An 18,144-nucleotide genomic window follows, 5' to 3' on the forward strand; every position below is an offset into this window, starting at 1 on the left:
CCGGGCCGGGCTGCGGGCGGTGGGGCTGGGTGGTGGGGGATGTGTGAGTGCGGCCAGGAGGCGGGAGCGGCAGACTGACAGCTCGGCTCCAGGCACCTCATTGGCCCAGAAGCAGGCAGCGCGGCGCAGTCCGGCGGCGGGTCTGCTGCCTCCTGTGAAAGTCCCACTTTGTTGCAGTTGCTGTTTTTCTTTTTTTAATAAATTATTATTTGATTTGCAAGCGGGGGCCCGCGTACTCTGCAAGTTGTCGAGCCACCGAGTTGCCGGCGGCAGCGGTGGAGAAGCGGCAGCGGCTGTGTGGCGCCAATCGCAGGACTCCAGCTTTCCCTCAAACTCCACTCACAGCAGGTAAGTGTTGGGGGATCTCTCCCAGTCCCTATCCTACTCCTGATCCCAGTCCCTATCCTATTCCTGATCCCAGTCCACATCCTATTCCTGATCCCAGTCCCTATCCCACTCCTGATCCCAGTCCCCATCCTACTCCTGATCCGTCCCTATCCCACTCCTGATCCCAGTCCCCATCCTATTCCTGATCCCAGTTCCTATCCCACTCCTGATCCCAGTCCCTATCCCACTCCTGATCCCAGTCCCCATCCTATCCCTGATCCCAGTTGCTATCCCACTCCTGATCCCAGTCCCTATCCCACTCCTGATCCCAGTCCCCATCCTATCCCTGATCCCAGTCCCTATCCCACTTCTGATCCCAGTCCCCATCCTATACCTGATCCCAGTCTCCATCCTATCCCTGATCCCAGTCCCTATCCCACTTCTGATCCCAGTCCCCATCCTATCCCTGATCCCAGTCCCTATCCCACTCCTGATCCCAGTCCCCATCTTATCCCTGATCCCACTTCTGATCCCAGTCCCCATCCTATCCCTGATCACAGTCCCTATCCCACTTCTGATCCCAGTCCCCATCCTATACCTGATCCCACTCCTGATACCAGTCCCTATCCTATCCCTGATCCCAGTCCCTATCCCACTCCTAATCCCAGTCCCCATCCTATCCCTGATCTCAGTCCCTATCCCACTCCTGATCCCAGTCCCCATCCTATCCCTTATCCCACTCCTGATCCCAGTCCCCATCCTATCCCTGATCCCAGTCCCTATCCCACTCCTGATCCCAGTCCCTATCCCACTCCTGATCCCAGTCCCCATCCTATCCCTGATCCCAGTCCCTATCCCATTCCTAATCCAGTCCCCATCCTATCCCTGATCCCAGTCCCAGCTCTCCTGCCCGCACACAACTCTCACACCTCCTCGTCCCCTTCCTAAAACTCCTGTAAATTGTTTTGAAGAGTGGGAGAACTACACCCCCCCCCCCCCCCCCCACCCAAGAAACCCAGAAATCCTGAGCCCAGGCGGGACGCACTGCCACGATCCTTCCCTCCCTTTCCTTGCTGGTTTCTGCCGCTGCGAACACTCACTGAAAGCTTTTTTTTCACTCGTGGATTTTCGCTGAGACTTCGTCAAACTCCCCCCCTCACAGTTTTCAGTTGCCCCCTCCTCCTCCTCTGCTCCTGGAGTTTGTTTTTCTTTGAAGATGCTGCTCCACATCACTCGGGGGAAGGAGATGGGAGGGGGTTCGCTTGGTGCTGGCAGCTCCATAACTTTAGGGGACATAAAAAAAATATTGAAAACAAACAAAAAAAGGAGAGCACTTTACCTCACAGATTTCGTTCACACCGCCAGTCTGAGGGAAATGATTCCTCAATTGGTTTCGTGTGATTTTTTTTGCTTGCAGACATTTTTATAATGGCTGCATTTGACCAAATGAAGAGGAATTAGAGAGAGGGAGAAGGGGTGGGGGCGCAGGCCTGGCCCGTCCCGTCCCTCGCAGTAACATGACGCTAGGAGGACTGTGTCTCTATTTAGCGGTGAAATTCATTCTGCGTCCAATCTAACAGCCTGAAAAGAGTAATGAGAAGTGGAGTTTTGCTTAATTCCCCGAGCGAGCTGTGTGTTTATGGACTTGTGCCAGCCTGTGTGTATATGTGTAAAACATTTTATAACAAGTTGCATCCAGCTGTTCTACATATCCCGTCTGCCAGCAGAAAATCTGCGAGGGGACCATTGGTTAAGTTGCGTGGATGTGAACCGCCTTTTTCTTAGTGCCGCGTTCATTCGGGAGACACAACAACCCGTTTCAATGCGAGTATTTTCCATTGATTTACACAAAGCAAAAACTAATTGCAGCAACGTAAATAATTGAAATGAATTTGGGTCGATGCATAATTTATAGTAGGTATCCCTTTGATAGTTTAATACTTACTAAAAGTACATAAAACGTGATCTAATTAATGCAAGTTCTGTGCCTCTAGTAGGATTTAAAACGTCTCCAAAAGCGCTAGGCAAAAGCAAAGTATAAAAAAGAGAGTATGTCTGATCGTGGCTCGCTCATGACATGTTTCCACATGGTGGAGATTAACGGTTCAAAATTGTCGAATTGCATCTCCAATAATTCTTGAAACGGGTTCAGATCGGGCTGTGTTTATTTAAAGAAAGTTAGTTGAATGTGACATCCCGAGTATTATGCCACAAGTATAGACTACATGATTAATGAAATCCGCCAAATGGTTATGTAAATTAAAGTTGAAGTTTTAATAATTCAAGAGAGTTATTTTTCCCCATATGAAATGAAGCATATGCAGTTGTATTAATGTCCCTTGGATGAGTTGCAGTGGTTTTGCAAGGAGAAAAATATTCATAAAAGCCATTAATTTAGGAGCTGGCAGTCGCCCCCACCCCTCCACCCCAACATTTTTACTATGAAGTTCTCAACTAAATTTCACAAGGAGGGAAAATAGAAAGTGGCAATCAAATTCCAGCTGTTTCTTGACATTTTCTTTTAAAGGGAGTGAAATTTCTGCATTCTGTTCGAATAGGGATTTTATTTATTATTTCTGCAGTCACTTTTGTCTGAGAAGTGAAATCTCACTATTGGAATGTTAATGCTAGTTAGCTACAGAAGATTATCTCAAAGTCATCTTTCTTTTTTTTATTTGACTGTGTTAAACCTTTCCTGCAGGATCTTGTTTGTGTAGTCGGAGTATTTTTTGTAGCAAGTCACTTTTTCAAAAAGACCTGGTTTTAAGACTTAACATTTCACTTTTGCTGCACTTGTTATAGCTGCTAATGGATTAAAGTAACATTGTTTATTTCATACACTTGGATCCAATGAAAATTTCTAAATGCCAGGAAAGTATTTGTTCACTTTTTAATATATATTTTAAAAAATAGTTCATTTGTCACTTGTTATGGGCTTTTAGGAGATATTTCTATAGTCAGGACTTCTGATGTGGTTGCGATTTAATTATAAAATATTCAGTTTGGTCAAGAATAAATGAGAATCTTTTAAGATGTTCTCCCACTTTCAGTGCTTTTGTTTCGTGCTTCTTTGAAATATGGCAGTGGACGAGGGAAGGAGCAAAACCAGAATTTTACACTTTGATGGCTTTGTCTTTGATATCTTGACAGCAAAAGGCTCACAATTGCTTTTATATACCACAAGCAGTAACATCGAGCAGCAGGCAAGTGCCTCAGTGCATTTGTGTTTAACTGCAGAAGAAAAAGTGGTGATGGGCAGCATGGGTTCTTATCAGTTTTCTAATCCCAGATCCCAGACTACCTTGAGGGCACACCTCAGATCTAGGTAAAATCATTGTAGACTCTCCCTGTTTGCAGATATGCGATGTATTCCTGACTCCAGTGAAAATTCTCACAGTGCTTCCTGTTTTAAATTTCTCTTCTGAAGTTTTAGCATTTGTTAAAGGCAACCCATTAGACCCTGTTCATTTTAAAATTAGCAGCATACACTCACTCGCGGCAAATCTGGAACTTTCTAGACAGCAGCATGACTTTAAAAAATTAAGATAAATAGCAGACATGCCAGTTTTCTGGAGAAATATAATCCCAGTGGAAGTCGTTGCACGGCTTTCAAACACTAAATGTCACGCTGCATTGCATACCATCGCCACATATTCTTGGTTTTAAACTTGACTGCCTTGTGTACTAGCTAAATTTGGAATTGGTTTTAGTCTGTGTACACTTGGATAACCTGAGCGTATTCTGCACAAGTCAATTTAGGGGTAAATGCAGTGATGGGGCATGGTTATGTACACGTACATGTATTAACCCAGTATAGAACTCTGCTTGTGTGAAAAGTTAGCTAATTCTGTAATAAAAGTGGCAGTTTCCAATGGGCCTCAAATATCTATCTATCTATCTATCTATCTATCTATCTATCTATCTATCTATCTATCTATCTATCTATCTTTCTAAATATATTCTGCAATATTCTGATATAGAAATTGTGACATGTTAAACCATTTTTATAATGCAAATTATGCAGCGAGTCATGCTGTGTATCATTGCTGTTCTGCAGTCAGTAAAAATTAATAAGTGTGTCAGGTTCCTTGCTATAGTAGGCAGTTATGAAGTATAATACACACATTAATAAGGGTTTACACCAGAGTTAATGTTTCAGTCATGCTATAATGTAATCTATTAAACATATATTCCTAATGCCACAAAAAGACAGACTATCACTTATCGTAGAAAAGACCAATTAGTTTGCAATTGTAAGCATGCTGCTAAATTTACTAGAAAACCATTATTAATCTACAGGGCATTAATGTAAATTATTCTGTGAAATAGTTTGTATTTTCCTGTGCCCCATTTCATCAGATTGTGTAAGGATGGAAAATGTGATCTGTGCTGTGCATCTTTTGCATTTGGTTACTATCTTTCAACCTAATAACACTTAAAAAATTGTATTAGAAATTTAAAGGGGTATTTAACACACTATGTTCTGAGTGTGACCGTGCACATTTCTATGTCCTGTAACATTGAGCATTTGCTTATTTCGCAAAATCTTTTTTAAAACACGTAGATGAAAAAGCATGTTTGGTGCTTTAGAAAATAAATGTAACTTTCCCTCCCCCCCAAAAAAATGCCACTCCTCAGTTATAATTGATTTGAGACTATTCAAATGTTTACAATGACCCCTTCTAAACACCTTTAAGATGTTTGACTCTGTAAGCATTGTCTTTATAAATTACGTTTAGTTTACACAGCTTGAGCCTGGATTTTGCTGACTTTACTGACGATAGAGTTGCAGCTCCATCATTGTATAAACCTAATATAATGATACTGCATCGGACAGAACTCACACTTTATTTAAAAAGATTATGAAGTGCTCTATTGTACTGTTGTGTTTTTTTTTAAATGTCCTCAAGAATGTAGTTATCTAGGTGATAAAGTATTCTGTTAAATCTTCTATCTAACCTGACTCGCCAACTGCCGGAAGCCTACACAGTAAAACAAAAAATCGGTATCTTTGTTTAAGCATAATTGTGAAGACATTACTTTTGTAGATTGATAACTAGAAGGACAAATTGTTTTCAACCCTCTTCCTTTAAGAACTGGTTATGGTTAATGTGTTTTAATGCATATTCTAAAGGTGATTCTCATTGTGATACTTTGAGCAATGTAGCTACTCAACCAGTAAAAATGTGCCAAAAGATCGTGTGCTTGTGATCTAAACTGCATGCAGTGCAGTTTCTTGACAAACTTCCAATTTTTTTTAGATATTTGCATGTAATTAGAAGTAGCCATAAGAGTTAAGAAAAGGTCCCTAGATGCACTGTTGCGTTTATTAAATCGTCTCTAATTGACCAATTTTTTTTCACCAGTGGTTATTTTGTGAATGAAATTATGAAAGCTTGTTTGTCAGGATGGTTTCAGTTAGCTCTCAAACTCTGAACTTGTCTGCAATGCTGTCAGCATGGCTAGGTCATTAGTCATCCATGTATTAGTGATGCCTTGAGGCTGTGCGCCCAGTCCTTCTTAACACCATTACAGATACAAAAGTATTTGTACTCTGCCGACTTGTAGAATTACTGGTCATAGTTCCGCCTGACTGAATCTGAGGTAAGCTTCTCCCTGTCTCCTAGCTGAATGTAATCGTTTCTGTCTTGTGGGGCTAAATTTGGCTGTGATTTATGTTGAAGAAAAAAAACTCTCTTAGCCTGTACATTTACAGGTATTGTGTTAGAGTTACTTCACCGATGTAGCATATAGTTGGTGAGGTGTGCAGTACCCAGCTGGATTTTATTAAAAACTCGTGGAAAGAGCCATTTGGTAACTGGCTAAGTGAAAACAGAAAAATGTCAAATTGGCCTTGGCATTACAATATTGTTCATATTTATAGATACTTAATTTTTATTGTAAACTAGATTTGCAATTTGGTTTTGCAGTTGGTGATTATGGCCACCCGAAGAATATCAAATGCTCTCAGAATATGTAATGGAGACATGGTCTAACGGTACAATTGAACTGTTTTAATGGTTTTTCTTCTTTACAGAATGGTAGTGTAAATAAATATGTGGCCATATATAACGTCACTGTAAAATGTTGACTGACTTATAAAAGATTGCAAACCTGTGCATCCATCGTGTGCACTTGTAAGCTTTATTCTTAGAGTAGCTTAAAATAGCAATTTGTTTTTCATCAGCAAGCGTTTAGACGTTCTTCAGTAATAATGCAGGTGTAATAGGTTTAAGCCTGTCAATAAATCTCAACATAATTTCTTAAGTACTGAAAAAAATCTTTGATCATTGAGATCTGTTGCACTGCTTTTGATGTAAAGAAGTTTTAAACAAAAATCATGGAAATTCTGATTTTAATGTCTTCAAACTTTTTGTGCTTACATGTTTTGTAGAATATTTATTACCATGGTTGGCTCTTTAACTATCTCATTGATAGAGGAAGTGCTATGGCTTGAGATAATTGCAGCAATGAAGCTTATTGTACACGTTGAAATCAAAAATTGTGTTCGAGAAAAACTGTGATTGCCATCAGTGAGTAGTTCTGGGCATGTTAAATGTTCCAGGCACTGATCTCTTATCCTTCTAGCTTGGATAGCTTGGTAATTACTTGTCGGTAATACTTGAGTAATGACTGCAGTATGGTGGAGCACTGTATGAAACAAGGAGGGTGAGTAATTAAAAGTGTTTTGATTTTCAGCCAGTGTTTAATATTTTATAGGAATGTTGAAATACTTCCTGCAGTGTTTCCTGCCATTGTAATGTTCGTTAAAGGTTGCTGGTTATTGTTGCTTAAAGAGCTGAATGGTGTGTACAGAGGAAGTCTTAATTGAGGGAGAAAAACTGTGAAGCAGAGCCAGGCTTAAGAATCAGACCGATTTTTGTCTAGCTTCTGGCTAACAGAAGAATTTGCCCAGGTTCGAATCCCCCCCGCCCCCCCCCCACACCTCCCCTGTATTGTCTAGCTGAAGCTAATGCTAAAACTCAATCGTGTTTTATTTTAGATTTTTTTTGCTTCAACATTGCTTGGTTTCACTGTTTAAAAAAATGGAAATTTCATTGGATAACAATTGCAAAAATAAAACGCCATTCACTGTGTCTAATACTCTGCACTCTGGCATTGCAACTTACCTTTTGGAATTATTTAAACACTTACTGGTATTGTGTATTTTAGAGAATTGAATATTTATTCTGCAAAACAACAATTTAATTTCAAGATAAGCTGATTTTTAATTTACAATCGGACAGTGTAGGACTGCTTAAAGACTTTGAGTATGATAGATTGGGCATCTCTCAGATTAGTATTTGCAGTAATATAAGTATTAGAACTGTGGCATTAGCTGCAAAATTATACCCGTAACAAATTTCTCTTATCTACTTATCAAAACTGTCTTTTCTGTAAAAGAGGTTATTTTTATTTAATTAAAGGAGCTTGTACCTGCCAGTAGAATAGATGGTGTATATGTACGTATATAATATTGAGAGCTCAATATTGTACTTGCAGATTCTCGAAGTGGCCTTTTGTAACTTTCATTCTCAGCAAACATTGGTTATCTTGTTAACCTCAGATTACTGAATGTATGACTTTGTTTACCATTCGTATTTGTCTTGAAATAATAAGTTTGTTCTGGGAATTTAATAGAAAGCTTTAGTGCTTGCACAATTGTCCTGTAAAAGTGGATTTTCTAGAAGGCAGCTACCAAGATGTATTTTGTTACGTGTTTAATACAGTACTGAGCTGAATTTATAGATTAAGAATTGCACACTTTTAATACTTCATTTGCTGAGATTAACATCTCACTAAGACACTTACTAAATGTACAACTTTGTTTGACAGGTTTGTGTATCTGTAAAGTAAGATTCCTTATTGAAGCCTTGAAGTGAAATTGCAGGTCTGCGAAGGAAGGGTTGCTGAACTTATATTTATAGCAATGAGCCGTGAAGAAAAACCATTGAGTTAATTTGTAATACTTTTTCAATGCAGAATGCACTTTATCAAATAATGAGTGTGATGATTATGGCAAGAAGGCAGTCTGTAGATCTGGTTATTTAAAAAAAACTGCTAATGAAGAAATGCAGATACTTAATTTGATCAAAGTATGCATACATGTGGTTTGGATTTATTAAATAAAAACCATTCAAGATTGTATGCTGCAAAGATTCTAATATTGATATACTTTTACTATTGGTACCTGAAAATTTTGTTTGTTAGAAATACTCCTACTCACTCACAGTACTCATGAGCCAGCGCAGATTGGAGTTTTAGGAGCCGAAATTGCCCCCCACTGAAAACACGGCGCACCTAACATGTTTCGACTGTTTTCACTGCCGTGGTAGATGTGGGGGCCAGCATGTGAAATAGTCCAGGTCAACTTGAAGTCCTGGCAGAGTTCAGCATTGAAATGGAGGTGAAATTTGACAGGAACAAACTTGTGAGTTGAGAGGTTTTGCAGAGGAATGGGGGAATAGCTCAATGCTAAGTACTGCAGTGTTGTTTGATTGGTTATTCTTTGTAACTGACCCACAGGCAGACAGTATTTTGTGAGGAGTTGACAGTGCTGTTACCATTAGCGACCAGTAGGGCACTTTACCTCTGTAGGGTTAGATTTTACGAACCTCGGCGGGTCTGGGGCAGGCAAAGTCGGTGGAGGGTCCTGATCTTGCTGCTGTCTCCATCCCGGCCTCTGAAATGACTTTCCCTTGTTAAGTCTGCCCAGCTGTTTCCCAGGCCAATTAGAGGAACTGGGTTTGGTGACGTCATTTGATGATGCGTCATCAGCCGGTTTCCTTCAAGGGACCGTGGCTAACTTCCATTTGATATTTGTGCTGTCAGTGTTCTACAGCATTGAGGTGCTGCAAACACTGACCAACACTGCACAGAGGGGCAGGTCTGCACCCAGGCTCACCCATGACTCCCTCCATATGCTTATGGAAGGAGTCACAGCACACAGGGAGGTCCTCTTCCCTTGCCATGGGCAGAAGAGACCTCCTCAAGAGATTAACACAGCCTGGGTGCACATTGCAGAGGAGGGCACAAGCAGGGATGTCATCAGGAGGACCTGGGTGCAGTGCCGCAAACATTTCAATGATATTAGTTGATCATGAAACATTAGTAGAAAGCCACACTCAACCTCAATCTGCTGTGCCTCTCAGCACATCCCCATCACTCTGCCTTCCCTAGCCTGCTCCTGCACATCCTTACACCAACTTACCTTACACCTCCACCCATCCCTCTCTCTCTATGTTATCACATCCCCATCTCACTAGCCACCGCTCAGTGCAATCATGCCAACTAACAACACACAAGGGTAGTCACTTGGGTGTTTTATCCAATGTGAAGTTTCTGTTAATGTGGTGTCAAACATTGAAACCTTTATTTTCAACACTTTGCGTTCTTGGACAGACTTGTGAGCACCTTTGGTAGTGGCTTACTGAGTTGCAGTGACTGGTGAGACACAACAGTACCACCCGCATTTGTGATGAGTGTGAAAGGAATGGCTTGGACATTGTGGGGATGCTTTATGGTGTTGATGTGGGGTGGTGCCAATCTGGTACATCATGTGGCAGCCAGGGTGTACAGCGTCAAGTGATGTAAATCTGGCCATGGTGAGGCCATCCCTGGTCTCCCGGGTAGCAATATGGTCAGGTGCTCATGCCCTGTGTCTTGTGCAGCATCAGTTGATTTAAGAGAAAATTGGTGTTGGTGCTGCTGGTGTGCCCAGTGATGCTGGTGTTTGGGCTGTTTGTGGTGGGATTCTGAGGAGTTTCAAGGATGACAGGTGAAGTTAAGATGACAGAAGCTATCTGTCAATGGTGGGAGAGGTGATGAGGTCAGACTGGATGGAAACTTGTGTAAAGACGCAGCTTCCTGAATCTAGTGGAAACGCACTTTAGAGAAGGTAGTGGTTAGGGGAACATGTCTCAAATCAGCTGGGAGCTTTTGACTTGAAATTTGACGGTGTTAACACGTCAGTTGATTCAATGGCCACTGACCTTCCACCTCAGCTTCACAGGTGAGGTCTAGGCACAGTGGGAAACCGGTGGGCGATGTGTCAAATCCAGAAATCTGAGAAAAAATCATTGATAAGTGGCTATAAACAAGCCACGATTGATTTTAATTGTCTCCCCCGCTGCTGTGTGTTGGGTCTGCTCAGTACTGACAGACTCAACATTTGGTAAAGGCACGCGGCAGCGGGTTCACAGCGCGGTCCTGACCCACCACTGATTGTGCCCCCTGACCCCCTGCAAAATCTAGCCCATAATGTTTCTCTGGGTTTGCAGTCAGGTAATGTGAACCAGGGTCATACCACATGTCATGCCAGGACAAGACAGCTTCATTCATTTTTTTTGTTGATATACTTCATGGAAATGACATCAAATGGAATGAAAATGGTCACTAAGTAACAAAACCACTCCATAAATTCATGCACCAATTTAGATTACACTTGACCTGGAATTTTACATCTAATATTTAGTTATCAAGTATGTGGGACTGATCGAGAATATATCAGGAGGTGGTGTGGGTGTACTTTCATTTTAGGTCTTTCATGATCTGAACTGTTATCACATGCCTCCTTGTCATACATTCTCTATTAAGACAACAAATTATTTAGATAAGATTATTTGATCCATAGTTGGCTACATTTTCACTGGAAGAAGTGGTGATGCTTTTGCCGAAGAAGTTACATTAAATTCCTTATTGCCTGGTAATTGATCCTTCATTGTTTTTAATCCTTTTGGCTGTAGTTTAAATTTCCATGTTACTCCATTTGCATTTTTAATGTTTTTGCTTACACATTCTAACTGAAAAACATGATGAGTTGCAGTGATTGAATTTGAAGGGTTGGACATATTGGATGTAGCCTGGCATGTTTTTGAATGTCTGGTAATTTCCCCCTCCCCTTTCCCATTCTCCTGATACATGCATAGAATTGTACAGCACAGTAGGAGGCATTTGGCTCATTGGTTAGTCCCACTCTCCTGCTCTTTCCCCATATTCCTGCAATTTTTTCTCCTCAAATATTTATCTAATTGTTAACCTAAATCCGCAGCTAGTCTTATAACTTTATATCTAGAGCAGGGGTTCCCGAACTGTTCTACGCGTATCCCTGCAGGTACGTGAGACATCCTTGCGGGGTACCTGGGGAAAATCGTCTAATGGTGGATTTTATTTATTAATTATTTTATTTATTTATTGCATTTTTATAATGGGCTACTCAGACAAAGCTTTAAAATTCTGTGGGAATTTGTTATATAAAATAGTTAATTTACTTTAAGATGTACCAATGAGAACACAGATACACAGAGACGATGATATACAGCGCCCTCACCACCAATCACTGTACACTACAGCGTGGTTTCAGTTGCAGAGCAACTGTCCAGTCTAAAACCTGTGTGTTGGTAGGGGTGCACGGGCAGCTAGTAGATCTGAAAGGGGGTACGCAATAAATAAAGTTTGGGAACCTCTGATCTAAAGGATGAACGCTAGACTTTTAAAAAATTGAGCTGATAACTAATATAATGCCGTAACACGTCTGCGTAAATTCAGCTGAACATTACGAAGTAGTACAGTGGTAAACATTTTCCCCTTAAAACAAAGTGTTTTTGTTGTAATCCGTTACTTTGTTAGTGCTGAGTAAGGTGCAGGAATACAAACACAAGTTTAAATTAAGTATTATTTGGGTTACTTGAAATTGAAACAGGGAAGTGGAATTGCTTGTTTTTATTTGAAGATTGCTATCAGTGTTAGAATTACCATTGTCACATCCCTGCATAACTTCGGCTACCACATTTGATGTGCAGGTAGCCTGACTGGGTACCAATTAAAAAAAACTCAAAAGTGGAAAAATCTCCTTATGATTTTTCAGCAAATATATGCTTCGCCATATAAAGTGGTGAACTAAACCACAGAACAATCTGGGCAAACAGTGAAGAAATGTATTTTTGGCACAGAGTCAGCTTGAACCATTAGGGCAGAGACAAACGGCTGGCTTTCCTGAAAAGAGAGGGGAAGTCATAACTTCAAGACTTTGAAGCAATCTTTCAAATCCTCTTTAAACCTTGGAATGCACATGTGTGCATCCAACCCTATAACTAAAGCTTCTTTTTATAAAGTTGGTCTTCTTCTGAAAGTATGAGTTGGCTTATGTGAGCCTACGCAAATCCCGCAAACTTCTAAGCATAGTTCTATGTTTGTTCTGAGCTCCACCTCTGAGGTCCAGATGGCATGAAAATATCCGCAGCCTTGATGGAATTGCTCTGTTTGTGTTTGTGGTGTGCTGAAATTATAATCAGTCCAATAAGGTTTTATGGTTTAAAAATTTTTTTTTTATACAATTCTAGTTAATACGCACACAGCCAGATGGAAATGTAAAGTGCTTTACCCAACCTTCTGAAGTAATAGTTGTTCACAAACCAAATTCTGCGCTAAGTATTCTGAGATGTTTTCATTTGGATTATGCAGAGAGTCAACTTGTATTAATGCGCGTGTGTTTTTCCTTCATACTTTGCCATCATGCCTATGGTTTAAATTTTGAGCAACCTCGCTGTTAAGTATTGCCCAAGTGGAACATGTCATCAAAGTACTTGATTGCAAACGTTTTTTCCCTGTTAGTTTTTTGCTGCTTGGTATTCTTGATAATGTGTGTCACATGGCTGTAGCGAAGGCTAAGCATTAAATATGAAGAAAGAGAAATGTTGCAGTTGATACGTGGAATATTTGCATTGTTTCAAAATGTGGTTATTGATTCACAGAACACCCGCGATTGAAATGTGTAATATTCTGCTTTGTACCAAGTTGTCAGTTTAAATACTTTAAAGTATCAAGTAACTACTTTACCAAAACATGATAGGCATGTGTGTCATGCTAATATGGATGGAATAATGTAAGTATACAATTATGGACTAGGCTTTCACCATTAACTCAAACAGGTGATCCTTATCACATAGAGCCATTTCCATTTTTAATAAAGATTTAGTTTACCTTTATTTTACAAGAGGAAGTGCAGATGTCCAAGTTATTTTTTGTCAAGAATTGCATTAAAGTAAAGCAATTCAGATAATTTGTTTCATTTTTACATTAAAGGAGCTGGTGTATATGTATGCTGCCATCATTATAGGCAGTCCCTCGGAATCAAGGAAGGCTTGCTTCCACTCCAAAAATGAGTTCTTTGGTGGCTGAACAGTCCAATACGAGAGTCACAGACTCTGTTACAAGTGGGACAGACATTCGTCGAGGGAAGTGGTCGGTGGGGCTGGTTTGCCGCGCGCTCCTTCCGCTGCTTGCGCTTGACCTCTTCACGCTCTTTGCGTTGAGACTCGAAGAACTCAACGCCCCCCCGGATGCACTTTCTTCACCTCGGGCGGTCTTCGGCCAGGGTCTCCCAGGTGTTGGTGGTGATATCGCACTTTACCAGGAAGGCTTTGAAGGTGTCCTTGTAACGTTTCCGCTGCCCACCTTTGGCTCGTTTGCCATAGAATGGTTACAGCACAGAAGGAGGCCATTTGGCCTGTCAGGCCTTTGCTGGAGTTTATGTTGCTATTGCTATAACAAAACAATTAATGATAATATAAGCAGTAGCAGAGAAGGGAGTTGTGTTTCACCCGAGCTGTCGATACTGTCATTTATTTTTCACTCTCCGGTGTCTAACAACTTTTATTTGTAGAGTGCCCATTGACACTCCTGTGCCAGCCTGTGAGTTGGAGGCAGGGTGGGACTTGCAGCAGGTCTCACAGCAAACAGTCTATTTTACAGTAAACAAAGTCTATTTACTCAGCAAACAGAGTCTATTTAAACTGCACAATACAGCAAACAGTCTACAGAGTCTATTTGAAAAGAGCCTTTACAGCAAATCGAACTCATGACCGAAACTACAGCAATGTTGCCTGATAAAACCAGAATAATTTCTCCAGCAAAATGCAGTGAGTGGAGGATATTTACAAAATACAAGTTGGTTACTTCTCCAGGAAAATGCAGCAATTGGAGGACAGTTACATACAAATTATATGCATAAAATCAGTCTCAGTCAATTCTTGCTCTCTTCCCCCCCCCTTCTTGCTCCCTCCCCCTTTTTGTTCTCTTTCCCCTTCTCTCTCCCCCCCTTCTCACTCTCTCTCCCCCCTTCTCACTCCCTCTTCCCCCCTTCTCGCTCCCTCCCCTTCTTGCTCCCTCTCCCCTTCTTGCTCTCGTGTTCACCTTTTCTCCTTGCCCCCTCTCTCATACCCCCTTCCCTTTTACCACCCTTCTCTTTTACCCTCCTCTTCCATTTTACCCTCCCCTTCCCTTTTATCCTCCCCTTCTTCCCCCCTAACACAACGTGAGGGTTCCATCCCTTCACACTCTGTCTTCCTCTTCTAGCTCCCATCCCCTTCTCGTTTCCTCCCATTTCTCGCTCTCTCCCCCCCTTCTCATTTCCTCCCCCCTTCTCTCCTTTCTCCCTCTCTTGTACCCCCTTCCCTTTTACCCTCTCCTTCTCTTCCCCCCCAACACAACATGAGAGTTCCATTCCTTCTCTCTCCCTCCCCAATTCTCCCTTCCCCTTCTTGCTCCCTTCCCCCTTCTCGCTCCCTTCCCCTTCTCGCTCCCCTCCCCTTCTCACTCCCTCTCCCCTTCTCTATCTCTCCCTTCTCTCTTTCCCCCTTCTCGCTCCCTCCCTCTTTCTCACTCTCTCCCCCTTGCTCTCGTGATACCCCTTCTCTTTCCCTTTTACCCCCGTTTACCCTCCCCTTCTCTTTGCCCCCCAACACAACATGAGGGTTCCATCACTTCTTGCTCTCTCCCCACTTCTCGCTCCCTACCCCCTTCTCGCTCCCTCCCCTCTTCTAGCTCCCTCCCCCTTCTCGTTTCCTCTTCCCTTCTCGTTTCCGCTCCCCTTCATTCTCCCCTTCTCGCTCTCGTGTTCCCCTTCTCTCCTTTCCACCTTTCTCGTTTCCCCTTCTCTCGTTCCCTGTTCCCTTCTCCGCCCCCCCTTCCCCCCTCCAACACAACGTGAGGGCTCCATCTAGTCATTTCGCAGAGTAGCAACAAACCTAATGTACCCAAGGCCTGTGACGTTGGATGACAGGTAAAACTTGGCCTTGAACCTATAAGTTCCAAGTTTAGTGAGTACTTTAATTTTGCTGCTTTGTCTTAATCCTCTCAGCCTTTATTAATATTAAATTCGAACAGTAACTCTTTAGACATTGAATGTTATTTGGATGTTTTAATGTGGTCATTAACATAAGTAGGAGAACTGCACTGGATTTAATTCCCATTGATTAAGTAAAGATACTGGTTTGATTCAAAGTTGCATCATAAATGATCATGAGTTGGTGTGGTTAGAGATAGATTACTGCAGATGTTGGGTTAAGATATTAATTAAACAATATATTAATTTACAATAACAAAATTTCAGGATATGGCATTAATGTAAGCGTTAATCCATTAGTACTTATGAAGGTTGGCTTTGGAGGTTGTGACCTTTCTGCCATGTGTTCAGGTTCTTGGTTATTGTTTCTTTGTTACTATTTTTACATTTCAGTTTGAAATTGGCTGTGGAAGTGATGCCTTATTTTCTCTACATATTAAATAAGGGTGGAAGAAATATTGAGACATAATAAACTGGTGCTTGAATGACAATTGAGAATTCAAATGTTCTGAAAGTTGTGAACTATTGATCAGTATTGGTTTGGTCCTAGAGATAATTGACATTTTTATTTTACTATTTATCTCTTTATTTAGAATTTTTCTTTCAGTTATTTAATGCCAATTTTGGTCCACAACTGACCTCATTTTAGTTAACAAAAGCAACACTGCTCCTTGCATTGACACAGCCATTAACAATTTAAATCAATGCACCAATCTAATACAGGATTGAAGGACTCAGACAGTTGAATTCCAATTAAAATGGAAACAAGTAAAAATCCACACCTTTTGTGTCACTCCACCTAACTACATTTGGCTTCAAAGTGTCTTGTCTTTTTTATTATTTTATTTTTGCGAGTTTTACTTTTGCATTATCCAGAATTTCTTTCCTGTCTCAGCCTCTTTTATTCCATTCTTAAAATTAGGTGCTGCACGGCTCAGAGCTTGGGATTGTGGAAATGTACTATTTGTACATTTGTACAGAAAAACTGTTTGTAAAGCACTGAAAACTTTGTGGTGTATATAAGTGACTAGGTTGTCTAATTAAATGGTATGTATCAGGGTGGTGGGAGTCAGACTATTTCAAAAATTTCTGATGGGAAGCAAAATTATAACTGATGGGTACCTGGGTAAGCCAGTAGGTTAGCACAATGTCCCATCATCTTTAGGGATCTTGGTTTGAATGTAGTTTAGAAAGTCTGTACTCGCTGTGACAGTCTAAGGTAAAAGGAGTTTGGCAACTCAACTCTTAGTTAGGGTGAGTCATACTAAAACTGCCCACAGTTGGCACTAAATTGACAATCTCATTCAGAGATACCACAAAGTTAACTGATGTAGGAAATGGAGAGGTCACATTTGGGGAAGTCTCTGTCGAGCTTATTAATCTTTCCAACAGCACGGATGAATTTATTTGTCTTGGTGTGGATAGGCTCGAAGCTGCTGTCAAGCCCCTTCTGTGATTTGTCTGTGATAATGTCAAAAATTGACCTGACTGCATGTGCAGTGCAGCCACATAAATTTTCACAATGTGGAATTTCTGAGCTAATAATCAGTCAAAGGAAATATTTTTCTTAAAAGTTGCTCACAGCTAAAAATAAATAGTGGGAGCCAATGCTATGTTCATGCCATGCTATTTCCCCTCAAGTCATTCTGCCTGTGTTATAGTCTATGAGTCAACCTCAGAGTCTTTCCACAAATTCCTTTTCCAACTGTTCTTTTGTCATATTGACGATCGCCTCCAGTCTTCTAACCCTATGTGCTGTTTTGGTGATGATTCCATTCTGCAACTTCCTTCAGATTGCACATCCACGGTGCGCACAAGCACAATTTCATTGCAGTGCAGTGGCTAAATCACTACATCTTTATCTCCTGCATGCCTTTTGATGGGACAACAAAAATCATGTTTTTCAATTCTTCAGAGTTTCTTCATGTCATTGGCAGGAATCATTTCCCCCTATCATTTCAATTTTTCAATGGTTCTAGCTTTCGTCCTTCTCTAGTTATTGACTTTCTTTCTTCAGTATCTCCTTTGAGCTCGAATGCTTGAAAGCGTTGTTCAAGTTGTCTTCAAGAAGCTTGCTATCTTCTTTTGTGCCAATACCTTTCTTGTCAACAATTCTTAATTCTCTACAAAGGCGAATCCATCCAAGACTGATTCATATTTACAGAGGTGCTTTTAGCCTCTTGTCATATTTCTGAGTGGACAGCAACAAAAAACTTGTTATTTAGAAGATTCCTCTGTCCCATCTAGTCTCCTCCAGCACTTTACTGCAACATTTCTTACATCTGTCCTATTGATGCTACAATGCCTAGTGTGCCTCTGAATGTTTTTGTTTCTTCTAAGCTACATATAAGTCATCCTACACAATCGTCTATGTTCCTACATCTTTTCTGTATTGAAATCAAGGCTTGTTAGAGAATTTACTACTCTTGCTCATTATTTTCCAAGATCTCAAAACTGTGGGACTAGTTATCGCCTCAAAATTCTCTACCTTCGACAATCTAAAACCCAAATTTGATGTTAATTTTTTTCCTGATTTTGTTTATTACTTCTTTATACTTTTGAACCTTGGTGGTGTTGGACTATTTGCTGTAACCCTCAATATGGGGTCCTTGGGCTCAATTTTCCCCAGTGATTGACACCGTTTTTTTGGCGTGCGCCGCTTTTTTTGCCCTAAATTTATAAATCCAAGTTTC

The 18,144-nt window shown here is 40.9% G+C and overlaps 1 protein-coding gene across 1 annotated transcript in view; it reads left to right on the forward strand.

Moving 5' to 3' along the window:
• Positions 1–278: 278 nt before the first annotated feature.
• Positions 279–18,144, forward strand: part of LOC139273346 (transcriptional activator GLI3-like) — a 520,381-nt gene continuing 502,515 nt past the window's right edge. The window contains exon 1 of the mRNA XM_070890175.1: positions 279–348. The gene's annotated coding sequence lies outside the window, so the exon portion shown is untranslated. The remainder of the gene's footprint in view (positions 349–18,144) is intronic.

The sequence above is a fragment of the Pristiophorus japonicus genome, chromosome 1 (genome assembly GCF_044704955.1).
Source record: "Pristiophorus japonicus isolate sPriJap1 chromosome 1, sPriJap1.hap1, whole genome shotgun sequence".
Lineage (NCBI taxonomy): Eukaryota > Metazoa > Chordata > Chondrichthyes > Pristiophoridae > Pristiophorus > Pristiophorus japonicus.